Genomic DNA, 27,631 nt, shown 5'->3' on the forward strand with positions numbered 1-27,631 from the left:
GCGAGGAAATCAGTTTCTGATTTAACCCTGTGGCTGCAGGAGTTTTCTCGGGTAGCAGTGTGTGTGAAGAGTTCTCCAAATTATCCCTTTCAGGATCAAAGGGGGAGAAATTCAAGTCACACCTAATATGGGCGGGAATTCAGATGAGCAACAAATCCACACATGCCTGCATTTAAATAATACCTGTGATCTGCGGGCACTAAACAGGGACCACACTACAACTCGCCAGATGGGGGGAGCAGACACTTGGTTGGTTGGGGAGAGCAGACACTCGGTTGGCTGGAGAGAACAGACACTCGTTTGGTTGGGGAGTGCAGACACTCGGTTGGTTGGGGAGAACAGACACTCGGTTGGTTGGGGAGAGCAGACACTCGGTTGGTTGGGGAGAGCAGACACTCGGTTGGTTGGGGAGAGCAGACACTCGGTTGGTTGGGGAGAGCAGACACTTGGTTGGTTGGGGAGAGCAGACACTCGGTTGGTTGGGGAGAGCAGACACTCGGTTGGTTGGGGAGAACAGACACTTGGTTGGTTGGGAAGAGCAGACACTCGGTTGGTTGGGGAGAGCAGACACTTGGTTGGTTGGGGAGAGCAGACACTCGGTTGGTTGGGGAGAACAGACACTCGGTTGGTTGGGGAGAGCAGACACTCGGTTGGTTGGGAAGAGCAGACACTTGGTTGGTTGGGGAGAGCAGACACTCGGTTGGTTGGGGAGTGCAGACACTCAGTTGGTTGGGGAGAGCAGACACTCGGTTAGTTGGAGAGAGCAGACACTCGGTTGGTTGGAGAGAGCAGACACTCGGTTGGTTGGGCAGAGCAGACACTCGGTTGGTTGGGGAGAGCAGACACTCGGTTGGTTGGGGAGAGCAGACACTCGGTTGGTTGGGGAGCGCAGACACTCAGTTGGTTGGGGAGAACAGACACTCGGTTGGTTGAAGAGAGCAGACACTCGGTTGGTTGGGAAGAGCAGACACTCGGTTGGTTGGGGAGAGCAGACACTCGGTTGTTTGGGCAGAGCAGACACTCGGTTGGTTGGGGAGAACAGACACTCGGTTGGTTGGGGAGAGCAGACACTCGGTTGGTTGGGGAGAACAGACACTTGATTGGTTGGGGAGAACAGACACTCGATTGGTTGGGGAGAACAGACACTCGGTTGGTTGGGGAGAGCAGACACTCGGTTGGTTGGGGAGAACAGACACTTGGTTGGTTGGGGAGAGCAGACACTCGGTTGGTTGGGGAGTGCAGACACTCAGTTGGTTGGGGAGAGCAGACACTCGGTTAGTTGGAGAGCGCAGACACTCGGTTGGTTGGAGAGAGCAGACACTCGGTTGGTTGGGCAGAGCAGACACTCGGTTGGTTGGGGAGAGCAGACACTCGGTTGGTTGGGGAGAGCAGACACTCGGTTGGTTGGGGAGTGCAGACACTCAGTTGGTTGGGGAGAACAGACACTCGGTTGGTTGAAGAGAGCAGACACTCGGTTGGTTGGGAAGAGCAGACACTCGGTTGGTTGGGGAGAGCAGACACTCGGTTGTTTGGGCAGAGCAGACACTCGGTTGGTTGGGGAGAACAGACACTCGGTTGGTTGGGGAGAGCAGACACTCGGTTGGTTGGGGAGAACAGACACTTGATTGGTTGGGGAGAACAGACACTCGATTGGTTGGGGAGAACAGACACTCGGTTGGTTGGGGAGAGCAGACACTCGGTTGGTTGGGGAGAACAGACACTCGGTTGGTTGGGGAGAACAGACACTCGGTTGGTTGGGGAGAGCAGACACTCAGTTGGTTGGGGAGAGCAGACACTCGGTTGGTTGGGGAGAGCAGACACTCGGTTGGTTGGGGAGAGCAGACACTCGGTTGGTTGGGGAGAGCAGACACTCGGTTGGTTGGGGAGAGCAGACACTCGGTTGGTTGGGAAGAGCAGACACTCGGTTGGTTGGGGAGAGCAGACACTCGGTTGGTTGGGGAGAGCAGACACTCGGTTGGTTGGGAAGAGCAGACACTCGGTTGGTTGGGGAGAGCAGACACTCGGTTGGTTGGGAAGAGCAGACACTCGGTTGGTTGGGGAGAGCAGACACTCGGTTGGTTGGGGAGAGCAGACACTCGGTTGGTTGGGAAGAGCAGACACTCGGTTGGTTGGGGAGAGCAGACACTTAGTTGGTTCGGGAGAGCAGACAGTCGGTTGGTTGGGAAGAGCAGACACTTGGTTGGTTGGGGAGAGCAGACACTTAGTTGGTTGGGGAGAGCAGACACTCGGTTGGTTGGGGAGAGCAGACACTCGGTTGTTTGGGCAGAGCAGACACTCGGTTGGTTGGGGAGAACAGACACTCGGTTGGTTGGGGAGAGCAGACACTCGGTTGGTTGGGGAGAACAGACACTTGATTGGTTGGGGAGAACAGACACTCGATTGGTTGGGGAGAACAGACACTCGGTTGGTTGGGGAGAGCAGACACTCGGTTGGTTGGGGAGAACAGACACTTGGTTGGTTGGGGAGAGCAGACACTCGGTTGGTTGGGGAGTGCAGACACTCAGTTGGTTGGGGAGAGCAGACACTCGGTTAGTTGGAGAGAGCAGACACTCGGTTGGTTGGAGAGAGCAGACACTCGGTTGGTTGGGCAGAGCAGACACTCGGTTGGTTGGGGAGAGCAGACACTCGGTTGGTTGGGGAGAGCAGACACTCGGTTGGTTGGGGAGTGCAGACACTCAGTTGGTTGGGGAGAACAGACACTCGGTTGGTTGAAGAGAGCAGACACTCGGTTGTTTGGGCAGAGCAGACACTCGGTTGTTTGGGCAGAGCAGACACTCGGTTGGTTGGGGAGAACAGACACTCGGTTGGTTGGGGAGAGCAGACACTCGGTTGGTTGGGGAGAACAGACACTTGATTGGTTGGGGAGAACAGACACTCGATTGGTTGGGGAGAACAGACACTCGGTTGGTTGGGGAGAGCAGACACTCGGTTGGTTGGGGAGAACAGACACTCGGTTGGTTGGGGAGAACAGACACTCGGTTGGTTGGGGAGAGCAGACTCTCGGTTGGTTGGGGAGAGCAGACACTCGGTTGGTTGGGGAGAGCAGACACTCGGTTGGTTGGGGAGAGCAGACACTCGGTTGGTTGGGAAGAGCAGACACTCGGTTGGTTGGGGAGAGCAGACACTCGGTTGGTTGGGGAGAGCAGACACTCGGTTGGTTGGGAAGAGCAGACACTCGGTTGGTTGGGGAGAGCAGACACTCGGTTGGTTGGGAAGAGCAGACACTCGGTTGGTTGGGGAGAGCAGACACTCGGTTGGTTGGGGAGAGCAGACACTCGGTTGGTTGGGAAGAGCAGACACTCGGTTGGTTGGGGAGAGCAGACACTTAGTTGGTTGGGGAGAGCAGACACTTGGTTGGTTGGGAAGAGCAGACACTCGGTTGGTTGGGGAGAACAGACATTCGGTTGGTTGGGGAGAGCAGAATCTCGGTTGGTTGGGGAGAGCAGACACTCGGTTGGTTGGGGAGAACAGACACTCGGTTGGTTGGGGAGAGCAGACACTCGGTTGGTTGGGGAGAGCAGACACTCGGTTGGTTGGGGAGAGCAGACACTCGGTTGGTTGGGGAGAGCAGACACTCGGTTGGTTGGGGAGAGCAGACACTCGGTTGGTTGGGAAGAGCAGACACTCGGTTGGTTGGGGAGAGCAGACACTCGGTTGGTTGGGGAGAGCAGACACTCGGTTGGTTGGGAAGAGCAGACACTCGGTTGGTTGGGGAGAGCAGACACTCGGTTGGTTGGGAAGAGCAGACACTCGGTTGGTTGGGGAGAGCAGACACTCGGTTGGTTGGGGAGAGCAGACACTCGGTTGGTTGGGAAGAGCAGACACTCGGTTGGTTGGGGAGAGCAGACACTTAGTTGGTTCGGGAGAGCAGACAGTCGGTTGGTTGGGAAGAGCAGACCCTTGGTTGGTTGGGGAGAGCAGACACTTAGTTGGTTGGGGAGAGCAGACACTCGGTTGGTTGGGGAGAGCAGACACTCGGTTGGTTGGGGAGAGCAGACACTCGGTTGGTTGGGAAGAGCAGACACTTGGTTGGTTGGGGAGAGCAGACACTCGGTTGGTTGGGGAGAGCAGACACTCGGTTGGTTGGGAAGAGCAGACACTCGGTTGTTTGGGGAGAGCAGACACTTAGTTGGTTGGGGAGAGCAGACACTTGGTTGGTTGGGAAGAGCAGACACTCGGTTGGTTGGGGAGAACAGACATTCGGTTGGTTGGGGAGAGCACAATCTCGGTTGGTTGGGGAGAGCAGACACTCGGTTGGTTGGGGAGAACAGACACTCGGTTGGTTGGGGAGAGCAGACACTCGGTTGGTTGGGGAGAGCAGACACTCGGTTGGTTGGGGAGAGCAGACACTCGGTTGGTTGGGGAGAGCAGACACTCGGTTGGTTGGGGAGAGCAGACACTCGGTTGGTTGGGGAGAGCAGACACTCGGTTGGTTGGGGAGAGCAGACACTCGGTTGGTTGGGGAGAGCAGAAATTCGGTTGGTTGGGAAGAGCAGACACTCGGTTGGTTGGGGAGAGCAGACACTTAGTTGGTTGGGAAGAGCAGACACTTGGTTGGTTGGGGAGAGCATACACTTGATTGGTTGGGGAGAGCAGGCACTCGGTTGGTTGGGGAGAGCAGACACTCGGTTGGTTGGGGAGAGCAGACACTCGGTTGGTTGGGGAGAGCCGACACTCGGTTGGTTGGGGAGAGCAGACACTTAGTTGGTTGGGAAGAGCAGACACTTGGTTGGTTGGGGAGAGCAGACACTCGGTTGGTTGGGGAGAGCAGACTCTCGGTTGGTTGGGGAGAGCAGACACTCGGTTGGTTGGGGAGAGCAGACACTCGGTTGGTTGGGAAGAGCAGACACTCGGTTGGTTGGGGAGAGCAGACACTCGGTTGGTTGGGGAGAGCAGACACTCGGTTGGTTGGGAAGAGCAGACACTCGGTTGGTTGGGGAGAGCAGACACTCGGTTGGTTGGGAAGAGCAGACACTCGGTTGGTTGGGGAGAGCAGACACTCGGTTGGTTGGGGAGAGCAGACACTCGGTTGGTTGGGAAGAGCAGACACTCGGTTGGTTGGGGAGAGCAGACACTTAGTTGGTTCGGGAGAGCAGACAGTCGGTTGGTTGGGAAGAGCAGACACTTGGTTGGTTGGGGAGAGCAGACACTTAGTTGGTTGGGGAGAGCAGACACTCGGTTGGTTGGGGAGAGCAGACACTCGGTTGGTTGGGGAGAGCAGACACTCGGTTGGTTGGGAAGAGCAGACACTTGGTTGGTTGGGGAGAGCAGACACTCGGTTGGTTGGGGAGAGCAGACACTCGGTTGGTTGGGAAGAGCAGACACTCGGTTGTTTGGGGAGAGCAGACACTTAGTTGGTTGGGGAGAGCAGACACTTGGTTGGTTGGGAAGAGCAGACACTCATTGGTTGGGGAGAACAGACATTCGGTTGGTTGGGGAGAGCAGAATCTCGGTTGGTTGGGGAGAGCAGACACTCGGTTGGTTGGGGAGAACAGACACTCGGTTGGTTGGGGAGAGCAGACACTCGGTTGGTTGGGGAGAGCAGACACTCGGTTGGTTGGGGAGAGCAGACACTCGGTTGGTTGGGGAGAGCAGACACTCGGTTGGTTGGGGAGAGCAGACACTCGGTTGGTTGGGAAGAGCAGACACTCGGTTGGTTGGGGAGAGCAGACACTCGGTTGGTTGGGGAGAGCAGACACTCGGTTGGTTGGGAAGAGCAGACACTCGGTTGGTTGGGGAGAGCAGACACTTAGTTGGTTCGGGAGAGCAGACAGTCGGTTGGTTGGGAAGACCAGACACTTGGTTGGTTGGGGAGAGCAGACACTTAGTTGGTTGGGGAGAGCAGACACTCGGTTGGTTGGGGAGAGCAGACACTCGGTTGGTTGGGGAGAGCAGACACTCGGTTGGTTGGGGAGAGCAGACACTCGGTTGGTTGGGAAGAGCAGACACTCGGTTGTTTGGGGAGAGCAGACACTTAGTTGGTTGGGGAGAGAAGACACTTGGTTGGTTGGGAAGAGCAGACACTCGGTTGGTTGGGGAGAACAGACATTCGGTTGGTTGGGGAGAGCAGAATCTCGGTTGGTTGGGGAGAGCAGACACTCGGTTGGTTGGGGAGAACAGACACTCGGTTGGTTGGGGAGAGCAGACACTCGGTTGGTTGGGGAGAGCAGACACTCGGTTGGTTGGGGAGAGCAGACACTCAGTTGGTTGGGGAGAGCAGACACTCGGTTGGTTGGGGAGAGCAGACACTCGGTTGGTTTGTGAGAGCAGACACTCGGTTGGTTGGGGAGAGCAGACACTCGGTTGGTTGGGGAGAGCAGACACTCGGTTGGTTGGGGAGAGCAGAAATTCGGTTGGTTGGGAAGAGCAGACACTCGGTTGGTTGGGGAGAGCAGACACTTAGTTGGTTGGGAAGAGCAGACACTTGGTTGGTTGGGGAGAGCATACACTTGGTTGGTTGGGGAGAGCAGGCACTCGGTTGGTTGGGGAGAGCAGACACTCGGTTGGTTGGGGAGAGCAGACACTCGGTTGGTTGGGGAGGGCCGACACTCGGTTGGTTGGGGAGAGCAGACACTTAGTTGGTTGGGAAGAGCAGACACTTGGTTGGTTGGGGAGAGCTGACACTCGGTTGGTTGGGGAGAGCAGACACTTGGTTGGTTGGGGAGAGCAGACACTAGGTTGGTTGGGGAGAGCAGACACTCGGTTGGTTGGGGAGAGCAGACACTCGGTTGGTTGGGGAGAGCAGACACTCGGTTGGTTGGGGAGAGCCGACACTCGGTTGGTTGGGGAGAGCAGACACTTAGTTGGTTGGGAAGAGCAGACACTTGGTTGGTTGGGGAGAGCAGACACTCGGTTGTTTGGGGAGAGCAGACACTCGGTTGGTTGGGGAGAGCTGACACTCGGTTTGTTGGGGAGAGCAGACACTCAGTGGTTGGGGAGAGCAGACACTCAGTGGTTGGGGAGAGCAGACACTTAGTTGGTTGGGGAGTGCAGACATTTGGTTGGTTGGGGAGAGCAGACACTTGGTTGGTTGGGGAGAGCAGACTCTCGGTTGGTTGGGGAGAGCAGACACTTGGTTGGTTGGGGAGAGCAGACACTCGGTTGGTTGGGGAGAGCAGACACTCGGTTGGTTGGGCAGAGCAGACACTCGGTTGGTTGGGGAGAGCAGACACTCGGTTGGTTGGGGAGAGCAGACAGTCGGTTGTTTGGGGAAAGCAGACACTTGGTTGGTTGGGAAGAGCAGACACTTGGTTGGTTGGGAAGAGCAGACACTCGGTTGGTTGGGGAGAACAGACACTCGGTTGGTTGGGGAGAACAGACACTCGGTTGGTTGGGGAGAGCAGACACTCGGTTGGTTGGGGAGAGCAGACACTCGGTTGGTTGGGGAGAGCAGACACTCGGTTGGTTGGGGAGAGCAGACACTTAGTTGGTTGGGAAGAGCAGACACTTGGTTGGTTGGGGAGAGCAGACACTTGGTTGGTTGGGGAGAGCAGACACTCGGTTGGCTGGAGGGAGCAGATAATTGGTCAGCTCCCAAATGAAGCCATCAAGCATTTCAGGATGTTGGAGCGACCCCAGGGGATCCGCGAATGCACCAACATTAGGCTGAGCTTTTGTTGTGGGCTCTCCTGCTTCTCCTGGGCCCACAAAAATAAAATCTGAAAATTTGTTGGGTATTCCTTTTTTTGAATGGCCTCCGGCAGCTCCCATGAGGACTGCTGGTTATGATGCTCAACACCTGGTACAACAGGGCATGTGCAGCACAAGCTGCATTTGTGCCTGAATTAACGATTCGGGTGTTAGTGCCCTGTTTCAGGTGGGTGCCTTGGATGACTACAACAGCAGTAACTTGCATTTATATAGCACCTTCATATAGTAAAACATCCCAGGGTGCTTCATAGGAGAGATTTTAAAACAAATTTTCACACCGAGCCATTGAAGGAGATATCAGGACAGGTGACCAAAAAGCTTGGTCCAGGAGTTGGTTTTAAGGAGTGTCTTCAAATAGAAGAGTGAGGTAGAGAGGCGGAGAGGTTTAAGATGTCAATTCCAGAGTTTAGGGCTGAGGTAGCTGAAGGCATGGCTGCCAAGGGTGGAGTGAAGAAAATCAGTGATGTGCAAGAGCCAGAATTGAAGGAGTACAGAGATCTCGGACGACTAAAAGCCTCCTGAGTCAATGTCCCGTAAATCCCCAGGGCCTGATAATCTACATCCTAGGGTACTTAAAGAAGTGGCCCTAGAAATAGTGGATGCATTGCTGATCATCTTCCAACATTCGATGGAATCTGGAACAGTACCCGTGGATTGGAGAGTAGCTAATGTTACCCCACTATTCAAAAAAGGTGGTAGAGAGAAAACGGGGAATTACAGACCGGTAAGCCTGACATCGGTAGTGGGGAAAATGCTAGAGTCCATTATAAAAGATGTAATAGCAGAGCACTTGGAAAATAGTGACAGGATCGGACAAAGTCAACATGGATTTACAAAGGGTAAATCGTGCTTGACTAATCTGGAATTTTTTAAGGATGTAACTGGTAAAATAGATAAGGGAGAACCAGTGGATGTGCTGTATTTGGACTTTCACAAGGCTTTCGATAAGGTCCCGCATAAGAGATTAGCGTGTAAAGTTAAGGCACATGGGATTGGGGGCAAGGTACTGACTTGGATAGAGAACTGGTTGGCAGACAGAAAGCAAAGAGTTGGAATAAACGGGTCTTTTTCCGAGTGGTAGACAGTGACTAGTGGCGTACCGCAGGGATCGGTCCTTGGACCCCAGCTATTCACAATATATATTAATGATCTAGACAAGGGAACTAGATGTAATATCTCCAAATTTGCAAACAACACAAAGCTAGGTGGCTGTGTGTGCTGTGAGGAGGATGCCGAGAAAATCCAGGATGATTTGGACAGGTTGGGTGATTGGGCAGAAGCATGGCAGATGCAATATAATGTGGATAAATGTGAGGTTATCCACTTCAGTAGCAAAAACAGGAAGGCAGATTATTATCTGAATGGCAATAGATTGGGAGAAAGGGAAGTGCAATGAGACCTGGGTGTCCTTGTGCACCAGTCGCTGAAGGTAAGCATGCAGGTGCAGCAGGCGGTTAAGAACGCAAATGGTATGTTGGCCTTCGTAGTGAGAGGGTTTGAGTACAGGAACAAGGATGTCTTGCTGCAGTTGCACAGGGCCTTGGTGAGACCACATCTTGAGTATTGTGTGCAGTTTTGGTCGCCTTATCTGAGGAAGGATGTTCTTGCCATGGAAGGAGTTCAGCGAAGATTCACCAGGCTGATACCTGGGATGGCAGGAATGACGTATGAGGAGAGATTGGACCGATTGGGCTTGTACTCGCTGGAGTTTAGAAGAATGAGAGGGGATCTCATCGAAACTTATAAAATTCTAACAGGACTAGACAGACTAGATGCTGGGAGGATGTTCCCGATGGTCGGGGAGTCCAGAACCAGGGGTCACAGTCTAAGGATAAGGGGTAGGCCATTTAGGACAGAAATGAGGAGGAATTTCTTCACCCAGAGAGTGGTGAACCTGTGGAATTCTCTACCACAGAAGGCAGTAGAGGCCAATTCATTAAATATATTCAAGAAGTAGTTGGATATATTTCTCAAGGCTAAAGGGATCAAGGGGTATGGGGAGAAAGCAGGGACCGGGTACTGAATTTGGATGATCAGCCATGATCGCATTGAATGGCGGAGCAGGCTCGAGGGGCCGAATGGCCTACTCCTGCTCCTATCTTCTATGTTTCTATTTTCCGATCCCTGCGGGTGTGAACAAGCTGTTTGCACACCCGTAGGGACCTCGCAAGTGCCGGTTTCATGCATATGAAGCGCATGTGCTGAAAACCGGCACTTCCGATCTGTCAAGAGATCGCACGCCTGCCCTGGAGAAGGGCCTCTGTGGGTGGATAGTTCCGCTTTCTGCAGAACCTCCGCCCGCTGAAATCCCTTAAAATCTTACGCCTGGTAAAAGCAAGCGTAAGGCCTGCTTTTACCAACATAAGCATTTTAAAAAAGTTTTTTTTTAAATTTCACTAATTTATAATGTAAAAATACGTTTAAAAAAAGGTAAGTTTATTTTTAGCCCCGTAAAAAACTAATTATTTTTTTCAAAAAATTAAATTTTTGTTTAAAATATTTAATTTAATGTCATTTTAACTCATTTTAAAAACCTAATTTTTTTAATGTATTTAATGTTTTGCTGTGTTTTTTCAGTGATCCCCATTCATATTTTTGACAGGTCTACCTGTCAAAAATATGAAGGGAGTTTCCCTTCTCCCATTGGTTCCCCATGGCCCACGTGATCCCAGGGACGCTTGCGAACCGCATGCGCTCCTGGGATACCTGGGCCCTGCGCATTTCGTCATGGCGAGGCCCAGGAGCAGAAGAGCTCGGGAGCCCTCAGGTTTTTTCCAGATCGGAGGATCCACATGCAGGATGCCTCCGATCGGAAATTACGGGCCATTATGTCTTCAGGTGCTCTTCCGGTCCAGACACAAAGAGTGCTATAAAACAGTACGCTGTTGTTGTGCCATGGGAACATTAATGCCTACTGTAAAAGGCGCACTGATTCTCAGATCAGTGTTTCATCTCAAGGACAGAGCCCCCTTAATAATACACGAGAGAGTCAGCCTAGATTATGCATTCAAATCCTCATGCTGACATGAAAGTGAGTGAGAAAGTAGACTTCTATTGTACAACTCAAAGCTTTTGTGTCTGATTTGCATTTTAGAAATTTCCAGAAACATGTTCAAAAACCACCCTGCTTTTACCTCTTCCATGTGACAGGTAAGACACCAGTGAAATAATATAGCCTTGATGAAGACAGCACATAATGTATGATGCTTTTTTAACTGCCTTCTTGAAATGGCAAATGCAAGGTTAGCAGTGTGACCACTTGCTTGTGTTGTTAAGATGCAAATGTTGAAAGCAGATGGTAACCAGGGACCAATATGTCCCAAAAGATTGCACGTGTTTGGGCAGTAAAATGTATCCTTACTGCTTCCTTTCTTTGTGTTCACTTTGATAAGATGATATGGCAATACTAAATCATGTTTGGATAGCGGCTGCACAGTCTTCAAGGTTAAATGCAAAACAACATCTGTATAAAGATGAATGTTGGAGGTAATGATCTGTACTTAATGTATTCATTTTGTAATCAACATCTATTCATCTGAGGGACTTAAGAATTGTTCCTTTGATGGGTTGATAACCTTCAGTGATTAAGACCGAATAACTCTTTAACATTTGAACTGTGCTTCGAGTGCAGATAAAGAAACCGAGTGTAGTGCTACAAGTTTTATGTTGCATGGGGGTTGTAACAAGCAGGGGTATAATTGGGTTTCAGTTTTCTGTGCTCATTTTCAGACACTTTCCATTTTGATTAAGTACGACCTTTTAGTGATGCTTTCATAGGAACAGGAGCAGGCCATTCAGCCTGATCTGTGACCTAACTCCTTTGCCTCATGTCCCTTAATACCTTTAGTTAACAAAAAGCTATCAATCTCAGATTTAATATTAACAATTGAATTAGCCTCAATTGCCATTTGCGGAAGAGAGTTCCAAACTTCTATCACCTTTTGTGAGTAGAAGTGTTTTGTAATTTCACTCCTGAAAGGTCTGGCTCCAACTTTTAGACTATGCCCCCCAGTCCTAGACTCCCCAAACAGCAGAAAGAGTTTCTCTCTATCTACCCTTGAAAACTTCGATCAAATCACCACTTAACATTCTAAATTCCAGGGAATACAATCCTAGTTTGTGTAATCTTTCTTAGTAATTTAACCCTTGGTGTCCTTGGGGGAGAATTTCATTATAGCCCCGTTTGGGATGCTAAATTTTAAAAGTTTGGAAAATTAGCGCCAGGCGCTAATGTTTCTAAACTTTTAAAAAATTCAGTTTTGCGCTCCAAGTCTAAATCAAGCATTCCACTTCCTTCTTGGAGCACAATCGGCAGCAGGCGGAGTGGAGACTCCAGCAGTGCTGCTCACTGGACCGTGCAGCTCTGCCGTGTTCAAAGGCTCCTTCCCTCCCTTAAAGGGAAGAGCCATCGCTGCAGGCTCTGCAATAGAAAAATTACCTACCTGGACCACCAAGGCAGCCGCGATCCAGTGCGATCAGCCCAGCACTCAAGCAGAGTGCCAGGCTGATTGATCGCGGGCAGGAACCCGTGAAATAAAGCGGAACGAGAAAGGTAAGATTTTTTTTTACTTACCTCTGCTACCATATGGGATCTTGGGCTTCATAAATAGATATTGAGTACAAAAGCAGAGAAGTTATGCTGAACCTTTATAAAGCACTGGTTAGGCAACAACTGGAGTATTGCATCCAGTTCTGGGCACTACACTTTAGGAAGGATGTGAAGGCCCTTGAGAGGGTGCAGAGGAGATTTACCAGAATCGTTCCGGAGATGGTGGATCTTAGCTACAGGTTGGAGAAGCTGGATTTGTTTTCATTAGAGCAAAGGAGGTTGAGGGGTGATTTGATAGAGGTGTACAAGATTAAGACGGGTTTGGATAGGCTAGACAGAGAAAGGCTGTTCCCACTAGTTGATGGTACAAGGACTAGGGGACACAGATTTAAGGTTTCAGGCATGAGATACAGGGGGGACGTCAGGAAAAACTGTTTTACTCAGCAAGTGGTGAGGACCTGGAACTCGCTGTTGATGGAAGTGGTGGAAGCGGAGACACTCAATGTTTTCTAGGGGAGACTGGACACGCACTTGAGGGAAATAAACTTACAGGGCTACGGGTGTTAAGAACATTGAGTCCATGAATGGACCAGCAAAATCAATATGCACCCATTGCCATGGAGAGGAGGGCCACTCCCATGGGTGTAGAGGGGCATGTGGTGGTGCATTTTGGACCTTCTGGCATCCTGAGCAGCTCTTGGTTAGGTCCTCGATTTGTTGATCGATCCCCGGCCACCACACATATGCCCTAGCAAGGCTTTTCATTTTCACCCCTCCCAGATGACCTTCATGAAGCTCATTGAGCACTCTCTCCCTTAACTTGGGTGGAATTACCACTCGGGATCCACACATCACTGTCCCCTGGCATACTGACAGCTGTTCTCTTCTGGATGAGAATGCTGGCAACAGTGAGTCGCCATGTGTTGGCTATCCCCTCACCGTCAAATCCTTAATGTTAGGGGGATTAAATACGTGGGGTTACGGGGATAGGGTGGGATATGTGTTGGTGTAGGGGTTACGGGGATCGGGTGGGATATGCGTCGGTGCAGGCTCGATGGGCCGAAATGGCCTCTATCTGCACTGTGGGGTTTCTGTGATTTCTGTGTGATTTCTGTGATACCCGAGACAGTGTCGGATCATTGCTGGTCTCCTTCTCTATATCCGCGTTAGTTACTGGCAATCGTTCAATTATTGATGAATAAAATATCTCGATAGGGTCCACTGCTGGTGCTTCCTCCACAGTAGGCAGTGGCAGGCGTGATAGCCTGTCAGCGTTTCCATGCTGTTTCGTGCCTTTATATTCTATTTCATATTGGTTCGCCCCTAGAAAAAGGGACCATCTTTGTAACCGTTGTGCAGTCATCACCGGAACGCCCTTCTTTGGATTGAAGATGGAGGCAAGTGGTTGGTGGTCAGTCAGCAAGGTGAACTTCTGCCCATGCAGGTAGTGGTTGAATTTTTTTACTCCCCATACTAGGCTGAGGGCCTCCCTGTCAATCTGTGCGTAGTTGCGCTCGGCTGAGGTTAGTGACCGAGACGCAAAGGCTACTGGCCTCTCCAACCCGTCTGGGAATTTGTGCGATAGCACCGCTCCAATACCATAGGGTGATGCATCACATGCCAACCGAATTGCTGGTGCTGGGTTGAAATGGGCCAACACCTCTTTTGATGTGATCAATTCTTTGCACTTCTGGAAAGCTCGTTTACATTCGTCATTCCACTTCCATGGTACCCCCGTTTGCAGTAGGGTGTTCAGTGGGTGTAATACTGTAGACAAATTTGGTAAGAACTTATGGTAGTAGTTTACTAACCCGAGGAACGACCTCAGTTGTGACACATTTTCCGGTGCTGGAGCCTTGACTACTGCCTCAATCTTTTCAGGGGACTTATGTAACCCCTCTTCATCAATAACATGGACACAATACGAGATCTGCTTCTGGAAAAACTCGCACTTGTGGCGATTAGCTCGTAGCCCATATTCCTTTAATCTAGTGAGCACCTTCTCAAGGTTGGCGAGGTGATCACTGTCATTTTCGCCCGTGACCAGGATGTCGTCCAAATAACACTGGGTCCCTGGAATCCCTTGCAGGACTTGATCCGTTGCCCTTTGCCAAATAGCGGGAGCTGATGCTACCCCGAACACCAGCCGGTTGTATTGGTAGAGACCTTTATGAATGTTGATCGTGAGGTATTGTTTCGAGGCTTCTTCTACCTCCATTTGCAAGTACGCCTGGGCCAGATCAATTTTGGTGAAGCGTTTACCTCCAGATAGCGAGGCGAAAATATCCTCAATCCGTGGAAGCGGATATTGTACCTTGTGAAGGACTGGGTTCACTGTCACCTTAAAATCCCCACCGATGCGGACCTTCTTTGGTTCCCCAGGCGTATTACTCAATGACCTCTTCATTACAGGAATGATGGGTGTAGCCCACACGCTCCAGTCTACTTTGGACAGTACTCCTGAATGTTCCAACCCTTCCAGCTCTGCTTCGACGGCTGGTCGGATCGCATAAGGCCTTAAAAAACATTGGGCTTGCATTTTCCTCTATTTTAATCATTGCTGTTATGCCTTTCAGTGTTCCGAGTCCCTCCTGGAACGTTTCTTGTGCGTCAGTTAGCATTTTTGACAGTCGTCCAGGTGTGACGTCATCATCCTTTTTGGCCTCAACCTTCAGTGCCTGTATGGAATGCCAATCTAATTGTATCTTCCGGATCCATTCACGTCCTAGTAGTGGTGGTCCTCCATCTGGCAATACATATAGGTCCATTTTAGGTATTTCCTGGCCTTTGTATATCACTTTCACCCTTATTTTTCCTTTGGGGTAGACTTTTTGCCCCGTGTACGTCTTCAAGACAATCTCTGTAGCTTTCAAGGGTATATGTAAAATAGCCGCTTGTAGTCCCTTTGGTTTATGACTGTTAGGGCTGATCCTGTGTCCAATTCCATTTTCACTTGGACTCTGCCTATCTTGAGTGTGACCCAAATAGTCTGGTGATCCTCCATTTTGGTTACCTTATGTAGTTTCAGACAACCCAGCTCCTTGCTTCCGGAGTCTGTATCACTTTTCTGTTCATCTGAACTACTGTCCATCACCTTATGTACCTTTTTGTACTTCTCCTGTGGAGATTTCTTGCTGTTGGTTTTCTTCCCTGACCTGCAGACTCTTGCTATGTGTCCTGCTTTTCCACACTCTCTGCACAATTGGTCCTTGAACCAACAATCCTTCTGGTCGTGTGTTGTTCTGCCACAGCAATAACACTTCCCTGCTCCATATGACATTTCATTGGTGCCATATTCTTGTGGTCTCCGTTGTATCTCTGCAGCGCCCCGTGTGGCTGCTTCGTGTGATACTGCTATGCTGAAAGCCTTGTCCAGCGTAAGATCCTTTTCTGATAGAAGCCGTTTCTGGGTTCCTTCACTTTGAAGCCCACACACAAAGTTGTCCCTTAACGTATCTGCTAGTCCCACTCCAAACTGGCAGTGTTTCGATAGCTTGCGCAGTTCCGTTAAGTACTCAGCATTACTTTCGTCTTCATGCTGGTTCCTTTTGTGGAACTTAAATCTTTCTGCTATCAACAGCGGTGTGGGGTTTAAGTGGTCCTGTAGGATTTCTACTATGCTTTCGAAATTCTTATCCACGGGCTTTTCTGGGGTTATTAGGTTTCGCAGTAAGCCATAAGTTTTTGCACCCATGGAATTTAACAAAACCAGTGCTTTCCTAGCATCTGGCACTTCATTCGCCCTGCAGTACACCTCAATGCGTTCCACATATGTCGCACAATCTTCCACTTCATTGTCAAACACAGTGATACTGCCACTCTTCGGCATCCCTGGGTGTGATTTAACTGTCTAAAATGGCGTCTCCCGCGCTCTCCATTCTTCTCCGCTGGCACAAAATGGCGTCTCCCGTGCTTTCCTTTCTTCCCGCGCTCGCCCTTCTTCTCCGCTGCGGCTTCTAAAATGGCGTCTCCCGTGCTCTCCCTTCTTCTCCGCGGCTCAATGGTGTCTCCCGCGCTCTCCCTTCTTCTCCCCGCAGACACGGTTCAGCCCTTGAGCCCTGGCTGTGCTCTGCACGTTCTCCTGTGCGCCTTTCCCGTTGCCGTCGCTCAGTCCTGAACCCGGCTGCTGCTTTACCCTCTCTCTCTCTGTTTTGTTTTTCCTCGATGCCGCTCGGTTTTCAACCCCCGGCTGCGCCCTGTGCGCTTCACCCTCTCTCTTACTCCGTCGATGCTGCTCGGCTTTTTCTCTGCCGTCGGTTGGCTCCAGCCGCCATTGTCCGGGAAGGGCCTGCACTGTATCTGTTGCCAGTCTGCTGCTGGATCGTCGTGGCTGGGGAACCAAGCCCGGCTCTCAACAGCCTCCCCTGCGATGTTCACTCTCTGCCGGATGACTGGGCGGTTGCTCCTGGTCGACGCCCGTGCTTCGGGCCTCGACTTTCTTCCACCGCCCTCCCGGAGCTAATCCTTGAAGGGAAATGCAGAGTTGCAGGTAGATTCTAATCGACCTCGTCGCCACTGTTGAATCCGTGATTCTTAAAGTATGATGTTTTCCAATAACTACACAGAGGCTGTAACTTAACAATCAACAGGTGTTTACTGGAGGAGGGTAGCCTAAAGACTGACTGTACAGAGACATGCTCAAGGCTTATATACAGGTGTGGTCACTGCCGGTACTACAGTATACAGGAGCTGTAAAAGTAGTTCTCTCTTAAAGGTACATACACTACAACGGGGATAGAGCAGGGGAATGGGACTGACTCGATTGCTCTACAGAGAGCCGCATGGACTCAATAGGTCGAATGGCCTCCTTCTGTGCCATTATGACTCTGTGACTCTATGACCTCGCCTTTAATCATCGCCCCCGAAGTGGCCGGCCGACCGATGCTCGCCTCCTGCAGCTGTCAGTGTTTTTGATTGGCGCTGCTGCAGCGGGTGGAAGTCAATTTCGGGTCCAGGGCACTACCAGGGTGATGCACACACCGATGATGTCACGATCTCCGGGTGAAGGAAATCGGGGCACAATGCTGTGGCGCCGCTGCAAAACTCCTGCTGAATATGGCGGGAGTCGATGTCAGCACTGCGCCTGGTCGCAAAGCCATTTGCGCCCTGTTAGCGCCCCCCGGGGACCGCAAAGGCACCCAGTTTCGCCCCCCCGGGTATCATTCTGGTAAATCTACGCTGCACTCTCTCCAAGGCCAATATACTCTTCCTAAGGTGTGGTGCCCAGGACTGCTCACAGTACTCTGGGTGTTGTCTAACCAGTTCTTTTTTATTTAAAAAAGAAATGTAGTTTAAAAACGGAAACATTGAGAAAAAGTCTTTACGCTTGTTCACTAGTTTACTTGTGTGACTGTATGGGCAGAGCTCATGCTGGCAAGACATTAAGGAAATTCAGCTAAGAAGAAAAAATATTTGCCTATTCCTTTACCACTATGCGGAGTTTTATCGACGCTACTGAAATAAATGGCGACTGCAAATATTTCTACCGCTTGTGTTTTGTCAGTTTTAACCTAGAATCCAGGAAGTGTTCGAAAAATACCGCAGACATTAGTGTCTGAAAGAGAAAGAAGAGACCAATAGTTCAGGTACAAACCCTTTATAGATCAGTGATGTAATGAAGGGTTTTATGACACCCTTGTGACAAAAATGAAGCATTTTGGTCAAGCGTTAGCTTGGTAGTGGTCCCTTTAATTCAGTCACAACACATGCCAGGCACCATCAGTGGGCCCTTCCGCATAGTGGGCAATTTATTGAAAAATGATAAATGCATTGCCTACAGTTTTCCATCCCTTGGCATCATGAGTAGGGCGGGACCTTGGAAAGGTCTGCAAAAGGAGCTTTAAAAATCAGCTGTAGTCCAAATTCTTTCTCCACACTTACCCAATGCCAATATTGTGAGTATCTGTTTGCTTTTTCCAAATCCTGAGGGAGGAGTCAAGCCACATTCAAATGTAGACAATGTGATTTCCTCATTTACTTTTGAATGTAGCTGAGGTATTCAAATGTAGGATAGCCCCAGGACTTTCTAAAGAGTTATTTAATGAAGTAATTAATTTAATGTTCTACAATCAAGTTCAATTGTGTCAAATTGATCAGAACTTGAAGAAAGATACGTTAGGCCAGTTTAGCTCCTGCAGCTATATATATAAAAAATATTTACTTACCTTCCCTTCATCATAAGGTCAGAAGCGGAGCTGTTTGTAGATGATTGCAGTGTTCAGTTCCAATTACAGTTCCTGAGATAATGAAGCAGTCCGTGCCCGCATGCAGCAAGACCTGGACAGCACACAGGCTTAGGCTGAGAAGTGGCAAGTAACATTTGCGCCGCACAAGTGCCAGGCAATGTCCATCTCCAACAAGAGAGAATCTAACCACCTTCTTTTAACATTTAATGGTATTATCATTACCAAGTCGCCCACCATCAACATCCTGGAGATCACCATTAGCCAGAAGCACACCTGAAATAGCCACATAAATGCTGTGGCTACTAAAGCAGGTCAGAGTTTGTATTGAGAGTGTCTCACCTCCTGACTCCCCAAAGTTTTTGCAACACCTACAAGGCACAAGTCAGAAGTGTGATGGAAGACTCTCCACTGGCCTGGATGCATTCCGATCTTTGGAACGCTTCTGCTTCTTTTTATGGACCATCGGCTGCACTTCCGCTGCTGCTGTGGCATCCCTGCTAAGGTTGTCCTCTTTGCAATGGTGAGCTCTCTCTTGGCTACAGAAATCCCACTGCGAGCCAGCTGTGCATCATGAGTGAGCTCTGACCCAGGGAATTGAATAGCCTGCTTCTGTTCCTACATTCCTATCCAAGACCCATCCAACCCCAATAGAACACCGCCCGGAAGAAGAGAATCCCAGCCAGAGATATTAATTGACTTCTAGCGGTGTTAAGCTACAGCAACTAGATATCGTGGTCTAAAAACAATCTCTGCACCAGAACGGGCAGAGTCCGAGGCACACCGGATATTGGGTCTCATTGATTCCTACGTTACAACAGTGTCTACTCTTCAATAGTACTTCATCGGTTGTAAAGTGCTTTGGGACGTCCTGAGGTCATGAAAGGCGCTATTTAAATGTAAGTCTTTCTTTACATTTAAATGAAAGTGGCGAGCTGCAGCTGCATGCTAGGTGTCCCCAGGCAGCTCGCTGGTGAATAGGCATTGGATCTCAGGCTTCTGCATCACCGGCTGGGGCCCTCAAGTGGGTCCTGCGGGGGGGGCGGCATAAGAGATAGGGAGGGGGCTGAGCAGGAGATGGTCATTGGCACTGCAGTGGACTGCTACCCCTGGCTCCACAATCAAGTAAGTATTTTTTAGCAAACCTATCTTTTTGGTGGTGACTTCCAGCAGTCCCTTTAAGGGATTACTGATTAGACCGCCTGCAGGTCGGTGCTGGCTGCATTCTGGGCAGATCAATTTTGCAAGAGGGGGCCTCAAACAGGTGCCAGATCCCTTATTGGCATATGCTTGCCTTAGCTGAGGGCCTTAGATGCCTCTTTTTCTGCTTTACCAATTTGCCGTGTGGCATGGAATGCGCGCATGCACAGTGCTCTCCATGTTGAATGATTTGGTATTTTTTTATTCATCCATGGGATGTGGGCGTTGCTGGCAAGGCCAGCATTTATTGCCCTTCCCTAATTGCCCTTGAGAAGGTGGTGGTGAGCCGCCTTCTTGAACCGCTGCAGTCCGTGTGGTGAAGGTACTCCCTGAAGTACTGTTAGGGAGGGAGTTCCAGGATTTTGACCCAATCATGATGAAGGAACGGTGATATATTTCCAAGTCAGGATGGTGTGTAACTTGGAGGGGAACTTGGAGGTGGTGGTGTTCCCATGTGCCTGCTACCCTTGTCCTTCTAGGTGGTAGTGATTTGGGAGGTGCCCGTTTTTCACCTATAAAGTGTTAACTAATTTCTAAGACCCAGTTAAAAAACAACTCGTCTTTAGAAAGCAGAAAAAACTTGCATTTATATAGCACCTTTCACAACTTCAGGATGCCCCAAAGTGCTTCACAGCCAATAAAGTACTTTTCAACTGCAATCACTGTCGTTATGTTGGAAAATGAGGCAGCTAATTTGCGCAAAGCAAGGTCCCACAAACAACAACGTGAGGAATGAGCAGATCATCTGCTTTAGTGATGTTCGTTGCGGGATAAATATTGTCCAGGACACTGGGAAAATTCTCTTGCTCTTCTTTGAAACAGTGCCGTAGAATAATGCCTTATACATTACGTTACATGGTACAGCATTTGGTTATCATCCAATTTACTGTGAATAACAGCATGTTTCATTTTAAAAGTAGATCGCAATTTCTTATTTTTACAGCCATGAATTCAGTTTTAATGGGAGGCTTCTTTTATAACAAGTGCATGTTCAATATCACTCAGTCTCACGTCAATGCAGCACAAGTGGGAGAAATAACTACGGATGATTTCACACAGACCTGCACATTTTATGGATCCTTCCCTTCAGTGATGACAGTGCAATTATTTGATTCCATCTTTCTTTGCCTACAGGTGATATTCATGAATAATCAAATCGTTAAACGATCATCAGACTGCTGGTGTTAATGAGATATTAGTGAAGTGTGAAGGGGTGAAATTACATTCAGATAACTGAGGGTTTAAGATGGAGCCTGTTCCTTTTGTGTGTCTCTCCGCAGCTCACCCAGCTGCTGACACAACTTCCATACAATCCCAGCTGACTTGAGAAGGTTAATTGCGTGGTTACTCCTCACGCTGATCTCATTGGCCTGGCACGCTGCTTGTGCTTTGCACAGGTTACGCACATGCTGGCAAATATGAACCGATACTTCTTGATGTTTAGCTCTCTTTAACACAAATGTAATTGGGACAACTGTACTGATACTTGTAAGAAACAGCTATTAGATTCATAGATGAAGTTTGACTCTTAGAACAGAAATTAAACTGCAGTCAGAAACAGATGAGGGAAGTGTCAGCAAGGCCAATTAACAAACACCAAAATGATAAGAAGGTCCTAAAATGCAACGAAACACAGGAGGATAGCATTAGCTAGACAATACGAAGCCATAAAATGCTCTTGAAGAAACTTGACAAAACATTCCTCAGAAAGATAAGAGGAAAGGACTCGGCAGCCATGCAGAAAGAGACAGATTGATTAAGAAAGGGAAGATAGATTATGAAAGTAAATTAGCAAAAAATATAAAAAGAGATAGTAAGAGTTTTTATAGTTAGATAAAAAGAAAAAGGGTGGCTAAAGTAAATGTTGGTCCCTTAGAGGATGAGACCGGGAAATTAATGGTGGGAAATATGGAGATGGCAAAAACACTGAATGAATATTTTACATCAGTCTTTACAGTAGAAGACACTAAGAATATCCCAACACTGGACAAACAGGGGGCTAAAGGGGGGGGGAGGAGCTAAACACGATCAAAATCACTAAGGAAGTGGTACTCGGTAAAATAATGGGACTCAAGGCAGATAAATCACCTGGACCTGATGGCTTACATCCTAGGGTCTTGAGGGAAGTGGCGGTAGGGATTGTGGATGCATTGGTAATAATTTTCCAAAACTCCCTGGACTCGGCAAAGGTCCCGGCAGACTGGAAAACTGCTAATGTAACACCCTTATTTAAAAAGGGCAGTAGACAGAAGGCTGGAAACTATAGACCGGTTAGCCTAACATCTGTGGTAGGTAAAATTTTGGAGTCCATTATTAAGGAGACAGTAACAGGACATTTGGATAATCATAATTTAATAGGACAAAGTCAGCATGGTTTTATGAAGGGGAAGTCATGTTTGACAAATTTGCTGGAGTTCTTTGAGGAAGTGACATACAGGGTGGATAAAGGGGAACCAGTGGACGTAGTGTATTTAGACTTCTAAAAGGCATTTGACAAGGTGCCACACAAAAGATTATTGCTTAAGATAAAAAATCACGGGATTGGGGGTAATATTCTGGCATGGATAGAGGATTGGCTATCTAACAGAAGGCAGAGAGTTGGGATAACTGATTCATTCTCAGACTGGCAATCAGTAACTAGTGGTGTTCCGCAGGGGTCAGTGCTGGGTCCCCAACTCTTTACAATCTATATTAACGATTTGGAGGAGGGGACCGAGTGTAACATATCAAAGTTTGCAGATGATACTAAGATGGGAGGGAAAGTAGTGAGTGAGGAGGACATAAAAAACCTGCAAGGGGACATCGACAGGTTAAGTAAGTGGGCAGAGATTTGGCAGATGGAATACAATACTGGAAAGTATGAGGTTATGCACTTTGGCAGGAAAAATCGTAGAGCAAGTTATTATCTTAATGGCAAGAAACTGGAAAGTACTGAAGTACAAAGGGATCTGGGGGTCCTGGTGCACGAAACTCAAAAGGTTAGTATGCAGGTGCAGCAAGTGATTAAGAAGGCCAATGGAATGTTGGCTTTCATTGCTAGGGGGATAGAATATAAAAATAGGGAGGTATTGCTTCAGTTGTACAAGGTATTGGTGAGACCGCACCTGGAATACTGCGTACAGTTTTGGTGTCCATACTTAAGAAAGGACATACTTGCTCTCGAGTCAGTACAAAGAAGGTTCACTCGGTTAATCCCGGGGATGAGGGGATGGACATATGAGGAGAGGTTGAGTAGATTGGGACTCTACTCATTGGAGTTCAGAAGAATGAGAGGCGATCTTATTGAAACATATAAGATTGTGAAGGGGTTGGATCGGGTGGATGCGGGGAAGATGTTCCCGATGATGGGTGAAACTAGAACTAGGGGGCATAGTCTTAGAATAAGGGGCTGCTCTTTCAAAACTGAGATGAGAAGGAACTACTTCACTCAGAGGGTGGTAGGTCCATGGAATATGCTGCCCCAAAAAGCTGTAGAAGCTACATCATTACATAAATTTAAAACAGAAATAGACAGTTTCCTAGAAGTAAAGGGAATTAAGGGTTACGGGGAGCGGGCAGGAATTTGGACATGAGTCTAGGTTCGGATCGGTCATGGCCCTGTGGGTAGCAGAGCGGGCCCAGGGGCCGTGTAGCCTGATCCTACTCCTATTTCGTGTGTCTAATTCTGTTAGATTCAGGAGATGGTTCTGTGATAGTGGATTGGCGGTTAGGATCAGATCAGCCATGATCTTATTGAATGGCGGAGCAGGCTCGAGGGGCCGATTGGCCTACTCCTGTTCCTATTTCTTATGTTCTTATGTTCTTATGTTTTCCCGCATCACACTTGGGATATAGATTAGTACAGGTAATTGACATTAAATAAATCACGGCCCACCGAAATAACTTTAAATATAGAGGGCTGAGAGCAGAAGACAGACAGCAAGGGGCAAAGGCTTCTTCGAGGTGGAAATCAATGCTGGCTCAGGCCTAACACCTTGACTAAGTTTAGCCTCTGAAGTGGATCAATGCTGGCTTATGCCTAACACCTCCAACAGCCAGGGGACGAATCAACAGAGGTGACTGCTGTTGCTTGTAGGGTTCTCAAAATTCCCATATTCCCCAAAAGTTATGGATAAAGAGACCCTGTATGGACAAGTTATTAAAAAAGGGTACCCAAAATGGCTTCTGAAACCTCGTGACCAAAACGTACAAGATTTTAAAAGCAAGGCCCTGCAAAAGGCAGGCACTTTCAAAACCTGAAAAGAAACCTAACATGCATGGATCTGTGAAAGACTTTGTAAAGCCAGACAGCTAGGTAAACACAGAATATGCATTCTTCATCCTGGAACAGATCAAGTCAGAATGGGCCTAATCTTGAAGCCATTAAGTTTCTGCGTACATAATCGGTAACAGCTCACAGTAGCCACCAAGCCAGGAAAAGGACAATTAAATTTCATAAATAACAAACAGCCAGGATATCGGAGCCATTAAACCAGGAGGCAACCGCCCCAAAAGCAGTTAAAGTGGATGACTGTAATTACTTTGGACGAGCCCGCCAAAAGTTAGACAATGGACTGACCTGATTTGGCGTGCAGATAAGGGATGAAGAACCGGGTATAATTGTAGGCCCACCGGTAGCCAAGCTTTTCTTGCTCTTCACTCTTGCCCCTTGCCTCTTGCTTCATGCCTCGTCGCGGGCTCTCTTCTCCCTCCCCGCGCCGCTCAACACCAAGGACGCCCATTACTACACTGCGGGCCGAACGCGGGAGGAGAACGAGACCCGATTCCATTACGCACAGGACATACGGGGCCACGAATGGGCAGACGAGACAAGACGAGATGAGAAAAACGGTAAAACCGATAAAGGCAGAGCAGGGCCGCGGAAAGACACGTTGGGGGACAAACGGCCCAGTTATAAGCTGGCATTTGATGAATAAGCTGGCGTTCGAAGCATGGGTAGTAAAATCATATTGACAATATAGACCGCCAACCGAGCCCCAACCATAATAAAATCGTCGGCGACCAAACCGCCAGAAGAAGAAGACGACCCATCGTGACAAAGTACCCAACGAAGACGTTAACGGAGGAAAAGGAGGGTGCTTCGCACAAACAACTCCATCACCACACCCTGTGACCACGTGACGATGACGAACCCCAAAGGACAACAAGAGTGAACCCCAAAACCCACAACCGGTTGAATCAACAGGTTTCGAATTGGTGAGCATGAATCCCTGGCCCCTCATCGCTTAATCTAGTTAGGTATTGGGGGTGGGACAAGGGTAGGGGGATTTTAATGTGTTTGTTCCCTCGATGTGCCATGTGTTCCCCATTCCCAAATAAGTGTATTGTTTTTATATGCCTGTAATTATCCTAGTAATTCTCAGTATTGTGATTTTGTTTTGCCTTTAATAAAAATTACGGTTTTCTTGCACCGAACCAGTTGTCTACTCGATTTTCTGTATCGCCGCCTGTACCTAAGTCCGGTGTCTAGAACCCAGTGGGTGTGGGAGCGATTTGAACCGCTCAGAGACAGTCAGGGGCAGAGCTGACTGGGCACACGCCAAAACCCCTTACAGAAATGGCGACCGTGGCAGGACACCGGCAACAGGGGTGCGATACAGTAGACAATGATTCGGAAGAGCAAACCATGATGGAGGAAAGGATTTCTGATTATGTGTTTAGTAAGGTGAATATCACAAAGAAGTGGATCACCAATCTGTTAAAGGCTGGGCGTCCGGTAGATGCCGCAGTTAAGTGGACAGAAGGAAACGAACACAAGAAATCTCTAGAGAAGGCAGTCTGGCTGATGTGTTTCAAGAAACAGGTCCAGCTTCTGGACAGGCTCGTTGCAGCACAGGCAGCCGAGATAAGGGAGCCAGCCCTGGAGGTCCAAGACAAGGCTCTAGCAGGGGAGAAGTTACTGGTAGAATTGCAGGCCCTGAATCAGGAAAGGGTGCAATTAATGGGAGAACATAAGGCCAGGCTGGAATACCTACAGTGCCAAGTCACCGAAGCCAAGGGTAACGAGTTGAGGTTACAGGAAAAGAACGCCCGCCTAGCGAGACAAGTAAGGGAGCAGGAGGAAAAGGTAAAGGAAGTAAAGGCAGCCTATAAGTTGGCAAGCGAACAGGGGTTTGAAGACGCAGATCATGGCCCCTGCAAGGAACAGATAGAGAATCTGAGCCTGGCCCTAAGGAAGGCAAAGGGCATGGTGCACCTCATAAACCCGAAGGCAGGCCAGGTGGATTTCACAGGGAACGAGGGGAGAACAGTTCAGACACCACAGGTAGTGCCAAGGGGCGACCCAGTTGAGGAACAGGAGGTCCCGTGACCACCACCCGTAGCACCAGGTTTTAGCGAGGTCTGGCAGCAAGTGGGGGTGAAGTCAGGGGTAGAAGCGGTGGTGGAACGACCCCTGCAGGAGAGGCTAGAACCAGAACTGATGTGCCCAGCCCGGCATAGGAGGTTCGGCCCACCCGTAGATGGCGAGGAAGAGGGACCACTCCAAAACCAGTTCGTATTACCCTGTAGCACCCAACAGCTTAGGGCTATGGTGAGCCATATCTCAAAGCTCACCGAGAAAGGGGACCCCTCGGTCCACTTCAGGGAAGTGGAACAGGCAGCCAGCATCAACAAATGCGATGGTGCTGAGCAGGCAAAAATGCTGCTGTTCTCTTTGGAGAGTAAGCTCCTCCAATCCCTCTCTGATGAGTGTAAGAGGGGGCAAGGTGGGTATGAGGCGCTCAGGGATAAAGTTCTGGCGGCCATGGGGATGAAAGAGGGAAGCCCTTTCTCCCGTGTGGAGAAGACGGTGCAGCTCGCAGGGGAAACCCCGCAGGCTTCCGCGGACAGTTTATGGCCGGTGTACCGGAGTGCCTGTCCTGGGACACCTAACCGGGCATTCCTGAACAGGGATCAGCTGACCCACTGGCTCCGTTGCCTGGTGGCAAACAGTTTGCCACAGGTCCGGGCCAAGGCGGAAGCCTGGTTCGACCCCAAGAATCCCCTGACCACCGAACTTACGGTGATCAGACAGTTGACCCTAGCCTATAAGAACGGTAGGGGAACCAATGCACACCCACCTAAGGGGAAGGTGCATGAGGTAAAACCCGGACAGGGTAGGAAGGAGTGGCATCAGGAAGGGAGTAACCCTTCAACAATAAGCTCAATTGCTACGGGTGTGGGAAAGATGGCCACTGGAGGAAGGAGTGCAAAAACCCTTGGAAAGATAACAAGGGAAAGAACTCCACAGCCTCAGCCCAAAAGATAGAGGCAGGGATCCCTCCCGCCGCGGTTGAGTCATTTTTGGACACCATGAGGTCCTTATTGACTGGCCAGGGGAGAGTAGCCGCCGCTACCGATACTCTGACCCCATCAGCCCCATCCAACCCACAGCCATGACTAGAGCCAGCGCAGCCTGTTTACCTGTGTTCCCTGTGGTAAGATGTATGGAAGAGACCCCTCATTGAGATGGAAGTAGAAAAGGTGAAGGGGATCTATCTGTTGGACACGGGGGCATCATGCACCGTGGTCCATTCAGCTAACCCCACCACCTCGCCTGTATCTAGCGGGGTCCCATACAGTCTGGCAGGATTCACAGGCAGAGAACAGGCCAGCTCGTTTTCCATCCCGCTCTCTATTCGTTTGGGTACACTCCGCTCTAAGTGGACCTGCATCCTAATGAAGTGGGAACAGGAGGGTGGAAAGGGAATCTTGGGAGCCGACTTTATTGTAGGCCACGGGATCCTGGTGGATTTAAGAAACCATTGCCTATGGGGGGCAAGTACCAGAAAGGATGGCGAGGTAGTAGTCATCCCAGGGAAAGAAGGGAAGGGGGCCCTGTGCACCATGAAGCTGAAGGAAGGTTATGGAGTGCTGTGCATTGAGTGCTGCTAGAGTTTGGTAAGAGGGAGAAAAGTCATTTAAGTGTATTTTGTGAATTTTAGTGTGTTAAAAAGTTAATTATTGAAGTGTGTTTAATTTTTAAGTGTATATTAAACTGTTGGGGAGTTTAACCCGGAAGTAGAATCTGGGTATAAAAGGGGCGGGA

This window comes from Somniosus microcephalus, chromosome 13, assembly GCF_052327205.1.
Source record: "Somniosus microcephalus isolate GS21.2 chromosome 13, FLI_Smic_1.0, whole genome shotgun sequence".
Classification (NCBI taxonomy): domain Eukaryota; kingdom Metazoa; phylum Chordata; class Chondrichthyes; order Squaliformes; family Somniosidae; genus Somniosus; species Somniosus microcephalus.